Source organism: Carassius gibelio, chromosome A11 (genome assembly GCF_023724105.1).
Source record: "Carassius gibelio isolate Cgi1373 ecotype wild population from Czech Republic chromosome A11, carGib1.2-hapl.c, whole genome shotgun sequence".
Classification (NCBI taxonomy): Eukaryota; Metazoa; Chordata; class Actinopteri; order Cypriniformes; family Cyprinidae; genus Carassius; species Carassius gibelio.
In genome coordinates this window covers 12,010,681-12,035,814 of record NC_068381.1, presented here as the reverse complement: position 1 = coordinate 12,035,814, position 25,134 = coordinate 12,010,681, and the positions used below count along the sequence as shown (strand labels likewise).

The window sequence follows — 25,134 nt, the reverse complement described above, 5'->3', positions numbered from 1 at the left end:
CTGAAAATACTTTGAACAGTGGAAAACAATGTTTTCTCACAATATGCTTATTTGCCAGCGATTGTGTGCGTTGTGATTGGCCGATGGGTTTGAGAATGTTTTCTTGCAACTTTATAGATCTAATCTATGCACAAACAGCTTTTGACACTTTTAAGAGAATGGAAAACTTGAAATTGCATCATATGACCCCTTTAATACTACATGTTGTTATTATATGCAGGATTAAAAAGCAACACTCAGTTTCATATTATATTCTCTGTTACTTTATTCATCAAGAGAAACCAATGTGAAGACCCCTTCGGGTATGAATTATGGATACTTTATACACCATGAAGATAATTGTTTTTGTGGTTGGTCTTTTCTCCCTCCATTTTCCTTACAATTTGTTTTTACAATTGAAGTGGTTTGCCACGTGAAAAAATTAAGTATGTTGCTCTAAATCTTCCATATTGCCCAATTAAATGATTCAGTACAGTCAGTTCTCTTGCTCTGTCCCTTCTTCCCTTCCTGCTTTCCCCAGATCTCTGTGACTAATGTCCTTTACCACACAACAGTAATCTCCATTGTCAGTGTAATGTACTGTTGTGTATAACTGATAGTGGGTGTGCATCGGTGTGCCAGACAGGGATGGGCTGTAATTAAAAAGGGGAGGGGGGGAGGGGGGCATGTGTGGCACCATAGGCCGTTCTGAAATGGCCATGGCTGTCTCGGGGTCGGTGCTCGCTGGGACTCGATGACAGGGTAATGTCATTCAAGCCACTACTGGGAAATATCGCAGGAGGTTAGGCATTGCTCTTCCATGGCTGTTTCCGGAGGAGGTTTTGGATGGGAATTCAAATGTAGGCTGAGTAAAGAGTCATTAAAATTGGACACAGTTGTTGGTTTTGAAATAGCGAGGTAAATATATAGTCGAATGTTTTCTCTTGAGGAAAGCGTTGTATTGTTTTGATGGAACAGTTGAGCACTGCCATTATGTGCTATTTAAAGCTTGTGGCAAAGAGGGCTCATCTATTTAAGTGTACACAGTATGTAAACATGACCGGTATAGCTTGCTCGTGTTTACTACGTGTATATTCAAAAGGTATCCTGACCGTTTTACCATTCAGAAGTCATATTCTGTTAACTCATGCCGTGACTCTTTGCTCTCTGCACATTTGTCTCTCACTTTCCTTGTTTTTTCAAATGGCTCATGTCCAGGGGCCTAGAAAAACCTGTCTCCTTGGAAACAGCGAGATGTCATGGCAGCTGAAGTCAACTTTACATCTCCCATCTACCCCAAGAGGTGTAAACAGTCAGCGACTTCCTTTCACAGATGCACATACGAGGAAATAACCTCACCAGATTTTAGGATTGATGGGTTTGTTTCATGTAACATTCTTTGTCCTATTCTCCAGACAGCTGCAAATATTGACCGTCAGCATGTTTGTCAGAAAGATGCAATCAGGTAAAGGGGACAGTAAAAAAGAAAAAGAAAATTCTATCATTATTTACTCAGACTTCAAAGTTTCATATTTTACATGATTCTCTTTCCATAAAACATCCATGGACTGTCATAACATACCAAAAGCAGTACATACTGTATGTGTCATCGAAGTAGTCCATGCAACTTGTATGTAATGTCATTTCTTCTAAAGCCGTATGATGGTTTTGTGTGAGGAACAGACCAAAATATTAAGTCATTATTCAGTAGCCTTTTTTTTTTTTTTAAATCTGTACATGGGTACAAACTTTGGAGTAAATTGCAATGTTGTGTTTGAGCTATATGAACTACTTTTTTGGGTGTCTTTGTAGTATTATTGTCCATTTTGGAGCATTGCAGCTGGTCACTATGAACTAGCATTGTTTAACTAGAGCTGCATAATAATTCTTCAACCTTAGTACCTTAGATCAGTAAGAGTTAGTACCTTAGTTATGTATACCCTTTAAGCTGTTGACACACAATTCACAGGTTCACAATTCACAGGCAGTTTTGCAGTATGTAAAGTGAATTACATCATTCTCTTCAGTTCATTGTCTGCCTCTTGATCTTCAGCCAAATTATGAGTGCATTTCTGGGACATGGTCGAAATGAATTGCTTGAGAAATTTAAATGCTGTGGAAGAATATAGTTAAAGATCCATGAAATGTTTGGTTCACACTTCCTAAATTGAACACTTAAACTTGGAGGGACTCTCATGAATTATTCAAAGCATGATTATTTATACTGTAAGAGATTTCCTTAAAGCTTTTTACAGCTAATGTCAATAGTGCGTTGCATGTGGTACGTGTTATGCATATGTATGCGCTGTGTTTATAAATGTGTCATTTTAACCCTGTTAGCCTAAGGGAGAGTCATACATTTACATACAAAATGGAAAAAGCAAATAAGAGACTATCTTTTTTTAATCTATCATTCAGTTTTGGATCTGTCAAGCAAGCGATGTGAGATTAGTTTTTCACCATCTTATATGGGTACTGGATCATTTCTGTTTTTATATCTGTCCTGGCCAGACTGAAAGAGTCAGTTGAGCATGAGAGGGGTGTGGTGTCTAGTTTCAGACACAAAGAAACAACACTGTCTGCCAACTGCAGTGTCATGCCAGTCCAGTAGGGGGTGACACAAGGTTAACATGTGCTTTGACCACACCTCTATACTGTTTCTCCGTGTGGTCTTGCTCGCACACAGTGGAAGATTATATTAGATTATATTTTGCCAGGAGATATTAGCTCTCTTTCCACCTTACGAGGTGATGTTTGAAGTTGCCATTCACTGATATTGCAAAAACAGCTTTTGTAGCTCCAGTATACATTATGTTGGAAATTTGGAAAGTAAACTGGCTTGTGAGAGGAAGACAACGTGGTATATAGTAAAAAGAAAAAAGTGGTACACTGCTCCAGAAGCATTACATCATACTAATGCTAATCCACAGTCTGGCTGAGTACCGTGTCTCTTCATTATTCATGGAGTGAGTGCAGAGGCGCTAGAGCTGTGCTCATGGGCTGTGCTGTCAGTATCACGAGCTACACCAATCCTGGGCCAAAAATACCATCCAGATGCCTCGGTTAAGACCTTGAGAATAGAAAGAAGCGCACATTTATGATAGTGGCTTAAAGATGAAATTCAAAGGAATGTCTATAGCTGTTCTGCAATGGAGAGATTTTAACAGTTCATTTCATCATTTTTAGTTACACAAGGATAGCATTTGCGTATAAGGTATTGTTTTGAATTAATTTCTCAGTTTTTCCATTTTGGTTAAAGTGAACAGGAAATTCAATCCTAATTGACCCTATTTACTTTCTAAATGCACATTCCTGGTCTTATTGATTGATATTGGTATTGGATATTACTCTGTGCATTAAAATGTTGTGATGCCTAAATTAGTGTTGTTTCAGTTTTATTTGTATGCTATTATATTTACTAATGTATTTATTACACATTTTCAATAGCTTTATGTATTTTGCTTTTAATTAAAAATTTTAGTAACTTTGATCTAAAATTTTATTCGTTTTTTTATATATATTTCTATAATATCCATACATCCATCTGTTTATTTGGCATTCTATCATTTCAACACTTACTTATATTCATTTGTAGCATCTAATGAAAATAGTATATCATTTTAATACCACTGACCATTTATCAAAATGAAATTTCAGTCAAGATTTTAATATAAGTGCATCTCTATTTGTAATCTTTATTTAACTTCAATGTAATCTATATTGTCTTCATAAATCCATCAGCTTTATTTCTCATTGAATATCCTGTTTCACACTCAAATCTCAAAATAAAATGTATTAATAATTATTTTAGTTTTTAGTTTTGTGGACATCTGTAATAAACACAGAACTTTACCTTACATATAGGAAATGCTACACAAATCTTGTATCATATATTTTTTTTTTTATTGTAAATATTGTCCCGTCTGTGATGAAGGGTGTTTTGACTAGACAGCCCTCAAGGTCACTTAAACTCATCACCTGTCTTGAATAGAGAACTTCTCAGAGTCCCAGCTGCAACACTTGGCCTTCCTCCAGAACCATCCTGTAGTAGTGTAAGGGCTTATAGGATCACTTTACCCAAGTTCACGTTCACATATGCTTTCATTAAGAAGAAATACATGCACACAAACTCTTTATGCTCATATTCTCTCCCCCATCTCTTGACTCCCACCCAGACTACTGTATCTGCCTCCCCCAGCCTCCTTCCATCTCATTGGACAGACACACAGAGAGCTGCAGAGTGCTTTAAATACAGCTCTGAAGTCATATGTCTCAGATATCTCTGGGTGGCCGTGGCGGATCTCAGCAGCACGGCTGTAGCTCTCTCCCTCTCGGGGAGCGCGTCTGATTTATTTATGAAATGTGATTTTCCACTTCCGTCTGGGGAACTGAAGCTCCTTGCAGGTTAGCGCTGTTGTCTAAAGGCTGTCCAGCGTGAATGCCGTTAAATCAAGCAGACTGAGGTATGACGGACGCTGTGAAACTGGAAACAGCCAGACTGTGTTATGGCCAATGATTTTATTCCCAGCTCTTTTCCTCACAAGTTACAGTTAGCGAGGGGGCCATTAATATTCTGCGGCATCAACATAACCGCTTTTTATTGACGTAAGGAAAATCATATGGGTTTTAATGAAGCTATTTCTTTGAAAAATGATACAGCTTTTTGTGTTCCAATGGCTTGCAAAAAATTATGACTCAATGAGTAGGACATAACAGTCACTGAAATAAATGAACCTCATTCAAGCACATACATCATGATCTGCATTTACCATTAGTCACATGCTTAAAGTGATCGTTCACCCAAATCTATCTATCTATCTATCTATCTATCTATCTATCTATCTATCTATCTATCTATCTATCTATCTATCATCTTATACCGTTATCCTATAGTTCTATCTGTCACTCACGCTTGCATCCAATGTAGACACTGTTTATGGAGTTTTGGAGTGACGTGTTGCAGGCAAGATGGTGAAGTTTGGTAGTATAGTCATGACATGACTAGGACCTGGACAGAGAGCAGAGCGGAGGATGAGCAGGATCACACTAGTGCTGTTGTGTGCTAGAAAGGAGACTCAGTCATCTAGGGATGTCTCTTGGGGTTTTATGGAGGTGGTGACTGAATTACTTTTAACCAAGACAGAAAGAGCGTGAGGGGGAAGGTCGTGGCTGGGAGACAGAGGAGCTTAGTCTTGTCAAGGATAATTGTGGGGTGATGAGTAGTCACCTAGGTCATGTCAGGAAGGCATGTCAAGACCGCCTCTGAGAATGCAGAGGAAGGAAATGAGAAGCAAAGTATCATCGGCTTAGCAGTGATAAGACAATCCATACTGCTGGATAGCAGTGCTAGGCGATCTAGTAAACTGAGCCTTTCCAACTAACTTACTGTGAGTTGAACTATAATAAACCAGAAAAATGCAGATTCTGTAATAATCTGCAAGCTCGGAGTCCAACAGTTTATAATAAGGCTTATTGTGAACTGTGGACATATATAAATAAATCAATACAGAGTTAAACAAGATTGTTCTGGTCGATTTAAAGTCACCATAAATTATTTTATTTTTTATTATGAATGTTTTTTGTTTGTTTGTTTTTAATTCATGTGCCCTAGTGATCTTTATCAAAAACATTAATATCCCCTCCCTCCTACAACGACATATCTGATGACGTTCGCAATTCAGTAATTCAACAACAACCTGTCACTTGCATAAGATCGCAGAAATTAGCAACCATCTGATCCAATATCGACAACTATCCAATCAATTCACAATGGACAATATCAAGACCCGCCCTACCTTTTTTCTTTTTCTCATTTGAGAGGCCACTCAGATATACGCCTTTATATGGAAGAATAGACAACTGCGATTTCCGTTGCATGCTAACTTTAAGCCTTCCAGTTATTATAAAGAGGGCAAGTGTGATTGATAGTGGTTATGCAGCTTGTTTTTAACAAAGGTTGACATTTGGTTGAAAGCTGCATATTCCAAAGTTTGGACAGACATTATCTAGCAGACCTTGATAATGAGGTAATCAAATTTGTGTTTCTTCAACTTAAAATGTCATTCCATTAAATAAAATATCTAACCGAGAGGCACATTTCTTTTAAAGAAATATAGCAAAGAGAAGGGGAAAGAGAGACATCAAGGCACCCTATTCGATGCTAAGTTTTAAGTCAAAGTAAATCATGCAAAGGTCACTTGAAATTATAATGACTTGACACACAACGATGTTTACAGTAAGAGGACAATGTTAGCATCCATATAATATTAATTTGCAGGAGTGTGATATGCAGACAGGAGAAAGGTCAAGGGTAAAACCGCGGCGCCACCCTAGCTTCCCACCACATGACCTTCTCCTTTCCCTCCTTTCAAATCCCATTGTCCACCACAAGGTTTTAAGGTTTCATCGCAGAATAGACTTTCACACAAACACATGCACGTTCTAGTCGTGCCCCAAGGAGGATGCGAGTAGCTGTGGCCTTGACCTCTAGTCTTCTTTATCTTCCAGCATTCACTTCCATAAACACGTCAATATAAAGGCATCAGTCCGCTTATGCTCACTCTACATACCCACAAACTCTTTGCAATGTGTCGGCCTTTAACCACTCTCACTGGCGTGAGCTTCCTCTCTCTCACCCTTCCTCCTGTTCCCCCCTCCTCTTGATAAATGTGATGCAGGTATCAGACCATGTCCTGTATCAGATTACAGCAGATACTATTCACTAATAGCACTCAAAGATTACATTGAAGAGAGCTTTCTGTGATTTTAAAATCTGATGAAATCAAGCGTCTGGGTAATAAAATGTCCTTTGGAGTGACACATGAAAAGCTTTTTCAGTGGAAACAATTATCACCAGGCAAATCCACATTGAGTCTGTGCACATTTTGAAGGAAAGCATACAGAATTGTAAAATGGGATTATTTCGATTCTGTTTGACTCTGATAGGATTTGAGTTTTAATTCATATTTGAATATGTAATATTTTAATGTTTTAGCCAGTTGCCAATAAATTGCCAATGTTAAAATTCTATATAAATGAAAGATATATACATATATATATAAAAAAAAAAATGTTCTTGAGCACCAAAGCAGCATATTAGAATTAGTAGTCAACTGATACTGTTTTTTTTTTTCAGATATTGTCCTATCCTAATAAACCATACATCAATGTAAAGCTTATTTATTCAGCTTTTGAGGTGATGTATAAATTTCAATTTCAAAAAAAATGTACACTTAAGACCTTTGTCGTCCGGGGTATAAAGGAAGTAAACACTTACCAACAGAGCACTCAGTAATCTGGGAAGTTTGTGTGCACTGAGAATCATATATTTTTTTAAATAAAGCCAAGGTAACACTCATTTTACATACAGCACAGAGTGAAAATCTCATGAATATGACAGTGAATATCATGAATATCCTTTATCGGCACTGTCAAAATAAAAGTCCCGTCTCAGACACATTGGCCAACCAGGAAAACTTATCGTCCAATGACAATTTTTGACAAATATTGGCCAATATATCACCCTTGTTGCCAATGTATCGGTCGACCACTATTTCTAATGATTTCTGAAGGATCAGAAAACTGGAGTAATTGAAACAAACAATAGATGGAGAACGTAGAATTTTTGAAAATTTGTGGAGTTCTTTGGGTGCAAATTTCATGTGATCCTTTCAATGGGGAAAATATTAAACATAACAGACCTCAAAAAGCGTAAATGGGGATCTCACATGCATTCCTGCACTCAGAGATCGTCATTGATGTGGACAAACTCTTGAAATACAGGGTTTTCTTTGTGGTGGAATCTTGTCCACTGATAGCTTCTCCAGCATTGTTGCTGGCTTTTCAATTATTGAAGCTTTGAATAAGGACATTTTACTATTTGGCCTTGGTAACGCAAAAAACTTTCAGAGAAGGAAAGGAAAACACACATTCACACATCCTTGAGATCTTTATTAGCTTGGCCATGAACATGAAAGGCTTTTTTAACAGATGACACTGGATGCATGTGGAAAAGATGTCTGGAAACTGCTAGGTAGGTACATGACAGTCAAAGAATGAGAGAATGTGCACAGAAGGAGATACAGATGATGGCATGACAGCAAAGAGACGGCTGAACCAACTCTTGTGATAACTGCATGTGACAACTGGATAGGAGTGAATATGCCATTTGCTTGGACGTGTCTGAGTCGTTTTGACTTATGTAGTTCATTGTGTGTAAATGTGTTATATGTCTTCATGAGAACATGGGCATATTTGTGTTAATGGTGGGCAAATCTATTTAAAAATTCTAAAATATAATTTATTATTCTATTTTACAAATCTAATACTGGTAGCACTTTATTTACAGTCCTGTTCCTCATGTACATACTATGTACTTATTATAGTAATTACAATAACTATGTAATAACTAGGTACTAAACCTAAACCTAACCCTACCCCATGTACCATGTACCCTACCAACTTTCTTAGATAAATACACTGTAAGTACACTATAAGTACATGTTAGTACATGTGTTGTAAAATAGAAGTGCAACCCTAATACTGATATCTATTAAATCTTTATTGTAAAGTCTAAAACTTTAATAACATCATGGACACCCAATAACATTCTCCCGCTAAAATAAAATCACTCACTCACATCATGTTCTTAGCACTGCAGTCTACGCATGATTAATGGTTTGCTTATGCCATTTTTGCAATGATGGATTGGAGCTGTAACTCAGCATCAGGATAACCAGCATCTTTACTGACAGACGTGATTCACAGAAGAAGATGGAGCAGAGATTGAGCAGTTCCTATAATCCCAGGGACGCAGTTACTGTTTGTCTGTGAGTTTTATATGTGGCTGAGTTTTACTTTTTGTGCTGACACCAGCAACTGGTCGTTAACATGCATGTGCATGTACAATAAGTTCCTCGAGAACCGCACTGAGCTGTAAAATGGCTCCCCGGTCATGCAGTCACTGAGTCCAGCATGAGGAGATTATCTGGAGAGGTGCTTTAAGAAAAGCCACAGGAAAGAAAGATATGTGGTGAGGGGTAAAAGAGATGAGAAAGGGTGGGAATAGATGAGCAAAAGCGTTTTGCTAGAGCTGCTGAGATCACGGTGCCTTGTGGGAAACCCTGTCGTCTTATCAGAAATGTCTCTTTCTTCACCTTATGATGATGAGACAGAAGGAATTATGGGATTCTCACCAGTCTTAATGCAGCTAAAGCTCACATCACATCAAAAAGCTTGGGGGGGGGAAGCATATAAATATAAAGGCCTCAAAACACCAACAAACATTGGACTGAAAGGCACATAACTCTTACTGAAGAAAGTCTGTTTTCGAGCATCATGGAAGTGCAGTCAGAAACAGTCCCCCTCTAGGTCAGCGCTTACACCTCCTAGTCACAAGGGGGCCCAGTCTCATTACAAATGATGGAGCAAGTCTTCAGCAGTTGCTGTAGGGGCTGCAGAGCCCTCCAGCATTGGCCCAGTCTGGCGTCCAGCCCAAGCATTATTTTTCTACATTTTATTAGATAAGATGCTTTACTAAAGGCTCTGCTTAGAATCTGTGGTTAAGTGTCCTTATTCAAGCTCAATTATTTCTTCAGTGAATTTAGCATCGATTTAGCTAGCTAAGTTCATTGTGTGGTTTTTAATAATGACTGTAGTGCTGCTCTCCTGTAATCTCCTCTTCTCAGAACCAAATTCTTACTTGGCATGGACTTGTTACTGTTTCCTTGACAAATGCATTAAAGTGTAGCATGTTTGAACTGACTCAACCAGCCAGAACATTCAGTGGATAGAAGATTGGTAGTTAGTTCTGTGATCTTTTTTTTTTGACAATTTTTGGAACAATTGGGGAAAAATGTCTGGGTTTATAATCTGGTGAAGCATTGTAAATGATGTCCCTTAACTGTGGTATGAGAGCTTAATAGTTCAGAGATGGATCTTGGTTGGAACAGGGATTTATCTTTTCTGAATGTGGATCTCCTTCGTTTGGACTGGGATCTATGGAGGCTGGGCTGTGATAGCCCTTTCTCCACTGAAACTACTTTTCTCCATTTTTCTTTGCTTCAAGCTTAAGTGCTCGTTCATGTACTGCCATCATTAGAATCTTTGTGCTTTCCTTTATTCCAACCTTTAACAGCCGTCTGTGATACCCAGTGCTTGAGCATCCCATTGCGTGTTTTGTTTTGCCATTACATTTCCTGTTCTTCTTCCTCCTCATCCAGTCTCCTCCTCAACACGTCTCTTATGTCTTCAACATGGTCCCAGCAGACGTCTGTCACTCTTCATCTTTTCTTTAACCAAACACAGATTTCCCAGATCAGTTTAGCCTTTCAGCACACATGAGTCTGAACAAGAGGATCTTATCCTACTTTTCCTTAAACATCCTGACTGTTCCTATTAATTTCTGAACAACTACACAAAATTAGAAATTCCAGTAGTTATATATCTGTTAGGTGGAATCTTGTGGTTTGAGACATGACAGAGATATGAAAAACTGTAGAAAATATAGTCACACACACACACACACACACACACACAGATAAAGATAAAGGACTTATTTTCTACAGAGTGAGCTCTGCTTCAGTATCTTCTCTGTGCAGTGGGACATGTATTTTTTTGTTTGTTTTTTTCTGTGTCTTGAAAACTTTTTCTTGGTAAGGCTTCTGGGAGGACCATTTTACTGTCACTTTTACTCAAAAAAGCCTTTGAGCTGTGTGTTGTGAGCTGAACAGTGTCTGTATGTCTAACCCAGAAACAGAAGAATATGATGCTAATCCCTTTATAGCAGCCTCTGTTTTTGTTTGGCAAAAAAGTTGCATTGTATTGTTGGCTTGTGTTTTAGTGCAAGTGTATATCTTGCTATAGAACTACTGCTTCATATACTTGACACTTTCTGAGAGTTTGGGTGCACCTTTTTCCCTTTATTACGTTACCCAGTGGAGATTTTGGCATGAAAAGAGAGGGAGATAGAGGGGGAATGGCTTCAGGACAGGACCCGGGTCAGATTTGATTGAGTCATTATTCTATCGCCCCCTGATCTATTATTGTGGTGTCATCCATGTCTGATTGACCTGCCCTTAAATGTCTGTGTGAGAGCAATTTGTACAATGTGTTAGACCATGGAAGGTTGCTCATTTTAAACTGACATGTTTAGTCTTATTTTAAACCTATGCCTCTGTCTCTTGTTTCTAGAGCTCATACTTTGTGGACATTATGTGAACTCTTAATGAAAGCTGCATGACATAAATGGATGTCCTAAATAAAACCATGTCATTTGACACCAATTCTGGCCAGAGTATCCCCTCTGTTTTGATGAAGCCATTACAAGGTTGGGATGTCAATGAAAGGAGGCCATGTTTTGAACTCTTTCTGTCTCCATGTAACCTCATGTGGCAGTAAATTCTCTGTCAAAACTCTGTGTTGGTGTCCCTCCTGTCCTCATTCTCTGTTCCCCTCTCTCTTCTGACACATCTCTGTCTTCATCCAGTCCCTCGCTCCATTTCCCTCTCCGTTTGCACTGTATAGCATCATTTCTTCCTGCTTCACTCCCTCTCCATGTCTCTCTCTCTCTCAGTCTCTCTCCCGTTTCCATGTGGGTCTCAGTCCGCAGAGTTGTGCGCTGCTGTCTGCTAAGCAGAGCCGGCATCGAAGACTTTAATTTATTCTCTAGCTTACTGTCATCCATCCATCAGGGATTTAGAGACAGAGAGAGATATCTCTTCTCTCTCTGTCTCTCTCTCTGTTTTTTTCCACCCTCCCCTTCTCTCTTAGCTGTGGGGGGTTCGCAGATCCAAACCAGGTTTTGATATGGTTATTGCGAGATGAACCTCACCTCTCCGAAGACCCAACTACACAATGGGATCTACTTTAGCACATACATGTATCAGGTAGGTGAGGGGCGGTGACCCATCCTGCCATTGGCTGGCTGCTTAAACATGCGCAAGGTGTTTCCGAGTGGTGTGTCAGCTGTCCGAGGTGTTCTTCATTAAAACCTTTTTCCTACATGGGAGTTCTTGCACGGAGTCATTCCGAAAAGAATTCACAAGAGGGAAAGCAGACTAAGTGGCTATTTCAATTGCTTACATTGCAGGTTTAGGGAGTATTAATTAACTCAAAGCAGGGAAACAGGCCATTCTTAGTGGTGTATTTAAACTTGTGTGTGTGTGTGTGTGTGTGTGTGTGCGCGTATATGTGCATGTCGCTCATTTCCAGTGGTATGTGTGTGGGAAGAATCTCTTCTCATATTTCTTTTTTCATTTAACTGGTTTGTTTTTCATGCCCAGTTGGCAAATTAACTGTCCACTAAATTGTTTTTAGGAATTATGCTTAAAAGAAATATAAACTTAAGCTATATTTTCCTGAAAGTCTTAATATATTATGCCGCTTTTTTTTCATGTAAATTTATTTTGTATTAAGGATGCTTAGATGTTTCTACTAAGCAAAGAATACAGAGTAAGAAAATATCGCAATTGTACATGATTTATTGCTGATTAGCTGCTGCCTGAACACACACATCATCAATGCGGCAATAAATAAAATATTTTTTGTTTTTAATTATCTCCTCTATATTTTCCTCTTTTTTAAGAAAATAAAAATATATAGAAAGAAATAAACATATTAATTAATATACATTAACATACACATACTGTATATATAAGTGCCCTTTTGAATATCTGTACACGCTGTTCCAAACTGTTATTATCACAGTGCCAGATTCACATTTAGGCCCAGTTCAATAGCATCTTTCAACATCCAGCATCTGTGTTATTGCTAATGAAAAGGATAGTTTACCCAAAAATGAACATTCTGTCATAAATTACTCACCCTCATGTCATTCCAATTTGATTGATTGATTCCGGCATTGAACCCGGGTCGGGGACCTAGTAACATTGCCGGGTTCGACCCAGGAAGAGCGCTGTGTGAACAAAAGCCAGATCTAATGCCGTGTCGAAGTGATGGACTCTTTTACCAGCTTTTTTGAAGAAAGATCAACGTTCGCAACAAAAAAATATTTGCAAACTGTAATGAAGCAGAGATCAGTTAGTTCCTCACTTTCCGCGCTGATGCCGAGATCGTTTGCTTGCTTCAGTGAAAGTATAACGTGCCTAGCGTTTTCGATTCGTACATTACACGTCATGCCCTGATGTCACGTGTCGTTAAGGGATCTTTACGGCTTGTGTGTGAAAGCACGCACATATCCCGGGTCACCACTGGCAGTGTGAAAGTGCAAAATCTATCGACCCGGGAACAGTTGCCGGAACACTTTACCCGTGTATTTGCCAGAATGGCAGTGTGAAAGGGGCTTTAATGATAGCTGTCTGCATGTGATGTTAATTTTGTGTGTAGGCTTGGTACAGTGCTTGCAAGGCAATTGACATTTAGTCTTTTCGTTTTTGTATCTGTAACCTACTGTAGCCACCCTTCACAAAGCACTGGTGTTGCATTATGTGTCATACACAGCTAAAACAAGATGCACACTAATGAGTATCATGTCAGCGGCAATGGACACAATTTCATTTACATAAAGCCAAAGCCTAAAACGTAAAACTTGCTGTAATACTGAAATGTTTTGTATGCATTATTTTTAATGTAACTGATGTTATTTTTTGGCCATAATTTTAAGTAAAAGTTTCTAGCAAAACTTGATGGCATTTAATAGACAAAGTTAAAATCCCACAAACATGGTTGTGCTTAGAATTTTTTACAATTAAAGGTAGTTTCGCATTATGCTCTGGCTCTAATTGGCCATGCCACAAATGTCATTGACGTCTAGCGATGACTGTAAACCTCCATGCTGCATGTTTCTCTGTACATAGAGACACAGTGTCCTGTGTTGAGATGCATTCTGAAACCACACTTACCGCAGTTAACTTTTTGAGCTTTTTCTGTCTCAAAAGAGAGAGCGAGAGAGAGATTTGGAGGGAATCCAAGCCACCTTTCTTGAGACAGAAACATTAATTTTGTTGTTTAATAATGAGGAGTACATGACTGAAGCTATTTTGGGTTGAAGCAGAGAACAAGAGAAGCGATAGAGGTGAGCTGATGTAAAAGTTGTTGGGGACTGTGGAGAACTGTCTTTGGTTCAGTCAGGAGTTGCTGACACTGTCTTTTGTATTCTCCACTGTATCTGATGACGGATATTCTCTCTATATCTCACCAAAGGCACTTTAAGGCTTGTCAGAAACAGTACGTCTGTGATGCATGAAAGAGCCAAACTCCAGACAATTCTGGATGAGTTGATGCTGTGGATGTGAAGGTTCCCTTGGTCATGTTGTGTCACATCACCTGACCGATTCGCTTTCAGTGTTGGGCTCAGTTCAAGTCTTGGTGCATCTTTACCCATAATTCACTCAGGCAAGCCAGCTGTATCTAGAACGCAGAGTTTATATTCCTGCTGAATGCAAGTTGAGTTTCGTCTTGCTGTCTGTGACTCTAATGACCGTGCTGGACGTTACTGGAGTTTGCCAGTGAGAACGACATCTGTCAGCACCTTCAAGGCATCTGCCTCCACTAGAGTGTGACTGACCGATTCAGTCTGATGAGAAATCTGTCCTTCTTTCTGTGAACTGTTTGTGTGTTCCTCCTTCTCTGCCTTTCTCTCTGTATTTGTTTCTTTGTCTTACTGTACCTCACTTGCTACATTTTTCACAGCACAGATCCAATATTTTGACACATGTCCAAATTTATCCAATCTGTTTAAGTCTTAAGTAGTGATACACACATTTTTTGCTGAAACTAAAATTTCTGCACACACTGGGATAAAAACCATTAAAGTATTTTTATCTGCCAAACATTTTATTTTTATTTTGCTTAGTTAGTTTTATTCTTTTTTTCACATTTATTTGAAACTTTAGACACTTCCATTGAAACAATGTTACTGGAGGAATTTCTTTGCTTACCAAGCTACATTTATTTAATATTGTGAAATGTAAAAATTTTAATAACATTTTTAAGGAATTATAGAATGTAATGTATTCCTTTGGGTGACAAAGCTGAATTTCAGCAAAATTATTCCAGTCTTCAGTATCATATGATCCTTCAGAATTCATTCTTATATAATGATTTGCTCGAGATACATTTCTTAGAATTATCAATGTTAAAAACAGAACTGCTTTTAATATTTTTCTGGAAACCAAGATATATTTTTAACAGGATTTTTTATTTATAGAAAGTTCAAAAGAACAGCATTTATTTAAAAATGTAAATGTAAAAGAGCCAAAGTAATATTTCTTTACCATCAGCTTTCATCAACTTAATGCATGAATGAAAGTGTTCATTTATTCTTGAAAATCTTGAAAAATCTTGAAATATTTTAATATTAAGTATTCTAATTATGTCACATTTGAATTAGGATTCAAATAGACAAGATCTGATCTATGCCAGATTTAGATGAAACTATCAGAATTGTATCAGAGTTGTTTGACAGTGTAAATGTGGCCTCTTTGTCTGTGTGGTTTTCTGTTCTTATCCTCTCTTTCTCTCTCTGTCAATATCTGTCTCTGTCTCTGTAATCTCTGCTTTGGGCTGTAGGATCAGAACCGGTCCCATTGAGCCGTGTCCCTGTGTCTGTGAATGTGCCACTTCAGTAAATGTTCATCCTGGCACTTTGTCAACTTAGCTTTTGTTGCCTTTGCTCCTAATTAAATTTGTGTAAGACTGATTCATTCTTGAGGCCCTGTGCCAAAACCTTTTTCAGTTATCGGGTGCCTGCCTCTTCTGACATTTTACAGACCAACACTTTATTCTGAATTTTTTTTTATTATTACATTTTTTGGCAGATCTGTAAAGGAATGAATAACTGAACTGCATGGTTCTAAACATTTATGATGCATTGACTTCAGTGTAGTGTAATGTTATGTGAGGGGTGATGTAGTCAGCAAAATAAACCCAACAGGATGGTCAGATAAAAAAATAAAAAAATAATAATTATAATTAAATTGGGTAAACTATTTTAAAAGCTTTTTCAACAACAACAACAAATAATAATAATGTGTTCCTTTCAATTAAATTTTTAATTTGTTTTGCAACTGAGCATGCTTTGAAATTCATTTGCACGTTACATTGTCTCTCAATATATATTGTTATTAAAGTGTTGGTTCACTTAAAAATGAAAATTAGACTGTGTTTTACTTACCCTCAAGCCATCCTATGTGTATATGATTTTCTTCTTTCAGACGAATACAGTAAGAGTTATATTAAAAATGTCCCTGGCTATTTCAAGCTCTATTATTGTCAGTCAGCGGGTGTTGCAGTTGAACAGTCCACAAGTCTTCAAATAAAGCATGCGCATTCATAATAAAACGTGCTCAACACAGCTCCAGGGGTTAATAAAGGCCTTCTGTAGTGAATGCATGCAATATCCATATTTCAATGTAATAAACATTTTTCTCTCACTTCTGATATTTGTCATATGCGGAAGCTGTTCTGGTCCATGGACAGAACGTGCAGGTTCTAAGTTCTAAGCACGACCTTGTCATCAGGTTCCTTAGGGGGGCGAAAAGGTTAAATCCTACCCAGACCCCATATATACCCTCTTGGGACCTGTCTCTAGTGTTCAAAGCACTACAGCAGGGCCAATTTGAGTCAGTTGAGCTGTAGTTTCTGTCAATGAAAACACTGCTCCTGCTTGCATTGGCTTCCATGAAGAGGGGCAGGGGACCTGCACGCATTTTTGGTCAACGATTCATGCCTAGAATTTGGGACTGCTGACTTCCAGGTAATCCTAAAGCCTGGCCTGGCTGTGTGCCCTAGGTTCACACTACTCCCTTTCGGGATCAGTTGGTGAGCCTGCAAGCGCAACCCCGGAGGACGCAGACCCAGCCCTACCTTTGCTTTGCCCCATCCAAGCCTTAGGATGGTACGTAGACTGGACGCAAAGTTTCAGGACCTCAGATCAGCTCTTTGTCTGTTACGGAGGCCTTTTCCTAGCAGAGGATTGCCCACTGAATGGTAGATGCCCTGGCTTATCAGGCACAGGGTTTGCCCTGCCTGCTCAGGGTGTGAGCACACTCTTCTAGAAGTGTTGCCTCATTCTGGGTGCTGACTCGTGCCACCTCACTGATATTTGTAATGCTACAACAACAGTGACTGGCCTTCTTGTTGCGAGCCCCAGCCTACACTGAAAAAGGGGCACAGAAGGCTCACACAGGATACTGGAAGGGGCAGCATCCATGGGTTTTTGGTAGGGATCCCAATTCATCAGTCATTGCCAACGAGACGTCGAGAGTGACAGACTGAAAGGGAATATCTCGGTTAAGTATGTCACGTCCCGTCGCCACAGCTGCTGTACCACCGTTGAGTGTCCGGGTTATTGGCTCGGCTCCTCAGCAAAAACCTAGTGTGCATTGCACCTGCTGCCTTTTTATGCTCATGATGTGATCAGCGACAGCTGGATGCAATCATCGCATGCCAATGTGCATTGGCTCATTTAGTTACACTCGAAGTGGATTGTTCTCTCTAAGAGAGATCCCAATTCATTGGTCATTACTGACACAACGTCTCCTTTCCTTCCTTCAAGGAACGAGGGTTACATATGTAACTGAGATGATATTATCTGAGTGTATGTTGTCCTTATTAACCCCCCCCAAAAATTTAAAAACTGATAATGTCCTTGCAGAAAGAAAGAAAGAAAGAAAGAATGTGATAAGAAAGAGACAGAGTGACATGAGACACATCACACTAGCACAGCTGTTTAGGAAACTGGTTCCCTTGGATAATACTATAGAATACCAATGACCAATCAGAATAAAATATTCAGAAGAGCCTGTTGTAATTGATATTTATATCATAATGGTCTCTTTAGACAGTTAATTGATGAATTGTGGCATCTGCTGAGACTCTAAGCCCAGTTGTATATGTTAGGGCGTAGTTTAGTGTCAAAGGCTGCTACAGAAAGTTCAGGGAGCTGTCGCTCTCTGCTGCATTGGCAGGGCTGATAACAGCAGATGAGTTCAAGCCACCGTTACCATGGTACTGATATCACACCTCAGACGGAAGTGGAGGTGTTGAAAACACTCATTTCTATTCACATATGCATCCTGTTTTCTGATCAGCTGAGTCTCTTTAGCATGTATCCAGATCAGTAGTGATGGAACAAAATCTGATCCTAGATCAGCTCTAGGATTCTCAGTGTTATCTGATACTTAATCTATAAATCTGCATTCAAATGTGAGACTAGAGGCTTACATTTGATATTATAAATTATAATTTCTGCAGGCAAGTTAGAGATGTGGTGTAATGGTCTATATATATATTATTTCAGTTACCCCCCCCCCCCCCCATGGTTTTGGTTTTAGTTTATTTCACTATAGTAACCTGTTCCTGTTGCCAATGATTTAGAACTTTTCTCTGACCCTGACCTGGACAGAAGTCTTTGCATCAGGTCAGGGTTATGGCCAATCAGGAAGGAAAGTGTCCTTTATTTTCTGTGCATATTTTGCATGTTTTAGTTTAAATACTGCAGTGATTGGTGTAATTTTCACATCAGTTTGTCAATGAAACCATCTATGCTGTCTGCAGTCGACTGAGCGTTAACTGCTCTGCCTATACTTTCGCATGTCATTTGCTTTCAGCGTGTCCTGTCAAAAACTGAGCTAAGTGACAAAAACTATTAAGTTTTATATACAGTAAACCTTATTGGTAGATTTTATAAATGCTGAGTATATAATCGCTTTAAGAAATGAGCTGTGAATCTGCAGGATGTCATTATCTGACAAAAATTTTGATCATTTGAAATTTATGCCATATGAGTACTGACCCACAGCAGTAATTCAGAATGCATTGGAACTAAGATGAGCTCAGTAAATGCCATTCTAACAGTCTAACCCCTCGCCTCTGCCTCACCTGTTCCACTGCCCACAGGCATCCTGTTGGTGTTTAGAACACTGCTGTCCAAAACTATCATGCCTTTCTCTGCGCTCTGCCTGAGTGAATCCAGCCCTGGAAGCGCATGGCCCTAATCCATTCCGATCCCACAGGAGAAGCTGTGTTTTAGAGGAATCAATCCATTAGCAGCTAATTGAGCATCAGGTTCTGTATATTTTCCAAAATTCCTTCTTTGCACTGGGCCAAGGGGAAGATGAGCCAAAGCGAGCAGCTGTGGTATGAAATAATTTAACATCAGGCCTCACTAACCCATCAACATCAAGCCAACAGATTCAGTCTGCTTTTTGTGCTCTGGAATATCCACTGGAGATGGACTGTCAAGATTTTCAGTTGTTTAAAGTGATATAATATATTCACCCTGTTCAAGTACACACTTTGCTAAAAAGGTGTACATTGAAAGGATAGACCATGGAGTTTAGACACCTGTGTTTTTACAGTACAATTTATCATATTTCACATGACTTCCAGCATGTAAACAAGCTAATTAAAGCAGACGCCCACTGGGAAAAATGAAGATGGAATAGATTGTTAGTATGAGCTGACCGTCTGTACATTGTGCTAAATAGCCATCTCACTAATAGCTTGAGGTGGTTAATTAAATCTTATAGCTCTAATCTCCTTCCCATCTCCAGACGTATTGACTTATTCAGTTCGATTATTGTTATATGTTGGATTAATTTATCTGTGTAAAGAAATCATAATGATTTCTAAGTTATCACATCTTATTTGCTTTCTAAAAAAAAAGTTCTCATTTATTGTTTGGTTGACTTGTCAATGAGAATAAATAAGATTGCAAGGTATGAAGCATTTTTGTCTTCTTGTTTAGAACTTCACAGTTCAGAATGGAAAACATTTCATAACTGTTTTACATGCTGGCAATTTGGTGGCTAATTCATATAAATTTATAGAATCTCAGTTGTGTGTTTTAATGTCTTTTCTGCTTACACCCCAGTGACGGTTAGATGAGATGGACTTTTTTTAATCCTTTTTTAAATAAAAATCATACATTTGTACGTTTGCATGATTCACATTGTATAGATTCATGTGAAATTGCCACCTCTCAAAATAGTTCAGTTCTCCTATGAGATTGGGTTGGAAAGATGGCACAGCCTAAACATTTCTAATTATACTGCTTGTAAGTTTAGTATAAGTAGAAACATTGAAACATTGTTTACGCTCAGAATAACTAATGTAAGTTCATGAAGTTACGGCAGTTTTGAGCTGGTCAGTTGATCTGTGGGCTGGCTGTCTAAACTGAATTTATATATAAAGATTTAATAGGAGAAAATTAGAATCATGCTTGAAAAAATCCTGTGTGATATTAAAGACTTGAGCTTTCAATCACCAAAACACCTCATATGTTGACATTTAATTTATTTATGTTATGTAGTCTTATGATGTTCTTGATTCACAAGTCCTGTTTTTACATATATTCATGTAAATTATATTACATTTCTTCTTCTTTTTTATTTCATCGAGTGCATTTACATTTGCATCTTAAACTGGTTATGGTTAAGCCAACACCACATTTTTTTTTTTTTATTGTAGAAAAGCCAGTAATGAATGATGTAAGAAAACTTATTACATATGCACACAATTGATTGTGACATCAAGACTGTGTCACAATCTCATGTTAACAAGTTTTTCTTGAATTTTGGTTAACTCATTTGTATGCAAGAAAAAAAAAGTTTTTTAATGAGCTGATTTTTGCTAGAGATTAGCTCTTGTTGTGTGTGTGTGTAAATGTGCTCATTGAGGAAAGGCTTGACTGATCTGTCTCAGTCAACAACAGAGAGCGGCCATTGTGAACATTACAAAATATGTTAAAATATAAGTTAGGCATACACTCCACTGTCATATGAGTTGTTTAAGAAGCACAAAATAACTTTTAACTAAAGGTTATCAGGTGTCAAATCATACAACAGTTTCTTAAAGGGGGGGGTGAAATGCTCGTTTTCACTCAATATCCTGTTAATCTTTAGTACCTACAGAGTAGTACTGCATCCTTCATAACTCCAAAAAGTCTTTAGTTTTATTATATTCATAAGAGAAAGATAGTCTGTACCGATTTTTCCTGGAAAAACACGACCGGCTGGAGGCGTGACGTGTGGGCGGAGCTAAAGAATCACGAGCGCCAGTAGGCTTTTGCGTTGAGAGCATGTGGAAACTGTGACATTATCGTGAGGGAAAAACCATCATCCAAAACAAACCATGGCTTACAGTCAGATTCAGCCGTTTATTTATGATCCAGAATCAGATCCCGAGGCTGAAACTGAACGAGAGCAGCAGCAGCAACGACTCGCTCCGAGCGGGGCTCGAACCCGGGTCTCCGGCATGGGAGGCGGACGCACTAACAAGGAGGCAGAGATATTTGAAGCAGTTTTACTCACCGCCTGCGGTTCCAACACACAATCGTGACCCTTTTTCGTTGGGATTGCATCATCCTTAAGAAATAAACAATACGCAAATCCATCGTCAAACTGGGCCTTTTTTGTAAAACAAGCATCTTCGAAATGCAGGGAACAAACAAAAACACTTGCACAACTCCGTTGATGCTCTGTAAAAATAAACTCCATCCACTGGTCCCTTAATGCTGTTTTTTTTGGTAATCTGTGCAGGGTTGTCTTGCCCTGGCAACCAAAAACAGCACTTCTTTTGTGACTTTTCGCGATGCTCTCGCTCTGATCAGTGAAATGTCTGTGCTCAGCCTCACTATACGGGAACGCGCGCTCTTCCGGCAGAAGTGCCCTCAGGACCCATATAAGGAAATTCCGCTCCATCTAATGTCACACAGAGCCATACTCGAAAAAAACTTTCTGAAACTTGTGACAAACCGGAAGTAGTATTTTTGGAACAGAAATACTCCTTCAAACGTACAACTTAATTTTTGAAACTTTGTCCATGTTTAGCATGGGAATCCAACTCTTTAACAGTGTAAAAAACTCAGTATGCATGAAATAGCATTTCACCCCCCCTTTAATATGCTGTTAAACCTATAGTATGCTATGGAAACCATTTGTGGTGTTTCTATGATTTGTTTGTGTGAGTGTCGTCTGTTGGTGCTTGTAGTAATGCAGACTGCAGTATGACTTAATCCTGTGCTCAGAATCGCTGCTGTATTTGGCAGTATTCCTTCCATTACTAAATCCCAAGGCTTTTACCAACCAAACACAGAGAAATCCCTGGAGCTGTCTGAGCTCAACATGCTCACCTGCTGACAGCCGTCTCACAAGGTCACACTGCTGTCCGACACTGGATTTTTCTTTCTTTTATCAGTACATCACATTTTGCAGGACATTTTGACATTGAGGAACCCTAACAGTGAGTTTAGCTGCCGTGTAAAAGATCTCATTTTGATAGCATTTTTTTTTGCCCTAGAAAATGTTTTAAATAATGCAGGAAGCCAGGAACCAATCGAAATAACAGAAAAATAAGAGTTGTATAGTTTGTATCCAGCATTTTAAGAGCTAATAGGCAGCAAAAAGAGTGTCATTTAGTGTTCTCATGAGACAAAAAGATACAGAACAGAGCTCACCCCTCATCAGCTAACAACTATAATCTCACTGTTTTTACATGATAGATGTGCATAAAAAAAGGATGTATAATTAACAGTGTTGCTATCCTGTCATGCCTTCCTTTCTTTTCAGGAAAATGGTGATTATGCTGGTGATAAAATGTTCGCTGTGGATAAAATGGTTTTGAAACACAAAGACAGACAGTGGAGCATAAATGAAAGTAGTGTTTCCAGAGGCACAGCCTGTGAATTATGTCTCAGTACAACTGATTTGCTTTTCACATAGCATTTACCTGGAAAGTTTTCATAGTTCTGTGCTTGTAAATGGCATATAGTTATGACAGCTGTTGCAAATGTTATTTTTTAACACCAATAGTTTTTGAGGGCACCATTGTAGTGTATGTAATGTATGCTGTTTAGTATGCATATATATATATATATAAGGGATAAGGGATGCACAGTATATTAGGACCATATGGTTATTCACTAATATTGGGCATTTCATTAACCCTGCTTATTCCCCCTATTTTTACTCTGAGATTACCTTGCCATCATCTAACATGCACCTAAAGTTAATCTTTAAAAGCAGTAGTAATTTAATAATAACATTAAATGTAATATTTAGCAAATATGAAAATAAAATTAATATCTACTTTTCATACTGTATAGTTTAATATTGTGATACCTAAATTAACTTAATAAGTGCAGAACTGACCATTTATTGGTTATCACATCCCACATTTACACAGCATGAAAATATTTAATATGAGAATCCGATTCAGGTGTTTATGACCAGATATCATATATGTAACAAGTTAAGAACCACATTTGGAAGTACCATGAATCAAATGCACAATCTGATTTCATATCTGTTTGTGCCACTTTGTGTATGTGTGTCTGTGCGTGTGTTTTGCAAAGAGACAAATTTCTTGCATTGATAGTTGTTGGGGTGAGCTGAAAAGGTTATTGCTACCACATTTAAGCAGTACCCCAAGTTCTAGATGAGAAAGTAAGTCAGATACTTGGAGGGATTTCAGCTTTTCATGCTCACAAGTCACAATATAAATATAATCCTGGGTTTCAAATGCAAAACATCGGCGCAGATTCGGCATTTTAGATTCCTGTAATGATTGGCGGGAAGATCCAACGTCTGCTGGTGGATTTGAACTTGCTTTCTGCCTATTCATCCACTTCTGTGAGAAAAAAATTAATTGAACGCAAGCAGTGTTATTCAAAAAGCAGAAAAACTGCACACTAACACAATGTGTGACCTCGATAGTTTTCATTTAGCATGGAAATCATAGCATTGACCCAATAACCTGAAAACTATATATATAATCTCACTGTCAGTGCAGTCATCTCTTCATTAGCAAGAATCAAGAGTCATTATGATTTACAGAAGAGAGGCCTCCAGATGGATGATGTAATGCTCAAAAAGACACAGTTCACCCAAAAAGGATGTTTTTTCATTATATAATCATTCTCAATACCTGTATGAATTTCTTTCTTTTTTTTTTTTTCTGTGGAACACAAAAGAAGCTGTTTGGAATGTTTCAACAGTTTTTGTCCACATAATGAAAGTGAGTGGTGTCCAGAACAACACTACTGGACACCACTGACTTCCAGTGATTAAAAAACGAGATTTTGTTTTTAGAAAATTGAGAAACTCAAAATATCTTCTTTGGAACAGCTTGCTGAGTAAAGAATGGCAGAAAGATCTCTTTAAGAAAGCGTTTGTGTTCATGTGATCCTGGTTGGTAAATCCATGTGATTTATTTTGAAAGCTGAGGTTATTTTATTTAAGACATTTTAAGATTTAAACCCATCCGCATCCATCCTAGGATTGTTAATGCTCCACCATTGCAGAATAATTTCATATTCCCCTGTTGCCACAGCGTAAACGACAGTTCTTCTCTTAATTTCACCATCTACGGAAAATCCATGTGGCTCTTTTTTTCAGCCCCCTAGTATTTTGTGCACTTGAATTAAAGAGCGTATGAATGCATGTATGCTGAAATAGGAGGGGTGTTGACATGCTTCAACAGTGCCCTGAAAGTTTCCCAAAAGACTGCAATGAACAGCTGGGTTAAATGGGATTAATGCCAGAGGCCTAGCCAGGGCACTTCAGAGAATGAAGCAATTGAGCCACGCAAGATTGCAGCCCAGATGCCGGTGGGACTGAGAGGCAGAAAGCTGAAATTCAAGAGTGTCTCTTCCTTCATGCTGCTAGAGAAATGAGCAGTGTTAATGTTAGTGGGATGTATTGCATAAAGTGGCTCATTTGCTGTTATAGCTTCATCTCATTGATTCGCAAGTGAAGTCTCAGGCTAGTTACAACTTACAAGGATAGGAAGTCCAAAAATGCTATGGAAGTCAATGGCTACCGTCAACATTTTTAGTTACCAGCATAAGCAGCAGAAGAAAGAAAAAGATTTGAGAGTAAATGCTGACAGAATTTTCGGTTCTGGGTGAACTATCCTGTTAAAGGCTGTGTGTTGTCTATTTTAAGGGTGTATTCATAAAGCACAACTTTTCTCTTGCACTTTTGAAACAAAATAATTTGACGTAGGTCAAAGGTGTGATCAAAGTAAATTTGTGTGGAAAATCCGGGGTGGAGTAGAATCCCCAATCGTGTGAATTTCTTTGAAATGACTGGATTTTCATATGTGAAATTCAGCAGCGCAATGGTGAATGTGCACCGTTACACAGAAATGGTTCATTCCAATATTATGACTATGATGTCAAAACCATCAGTGTAT

General features: G+C 38.5%; 1 protein-coding gene across 13 annotated transcripts in view; it reads left to right on the top strand.

Moving 5' to 3' along the window:
- The window catches only part of LOC128022371 (liprin-alpha-2), an 81,572-nt gene that overhangs the window by 23,931 nt on the left and 32,507 nt on the right, over positions 1 to 25,134 (top strand). The window lies entirely within an intron of this gene.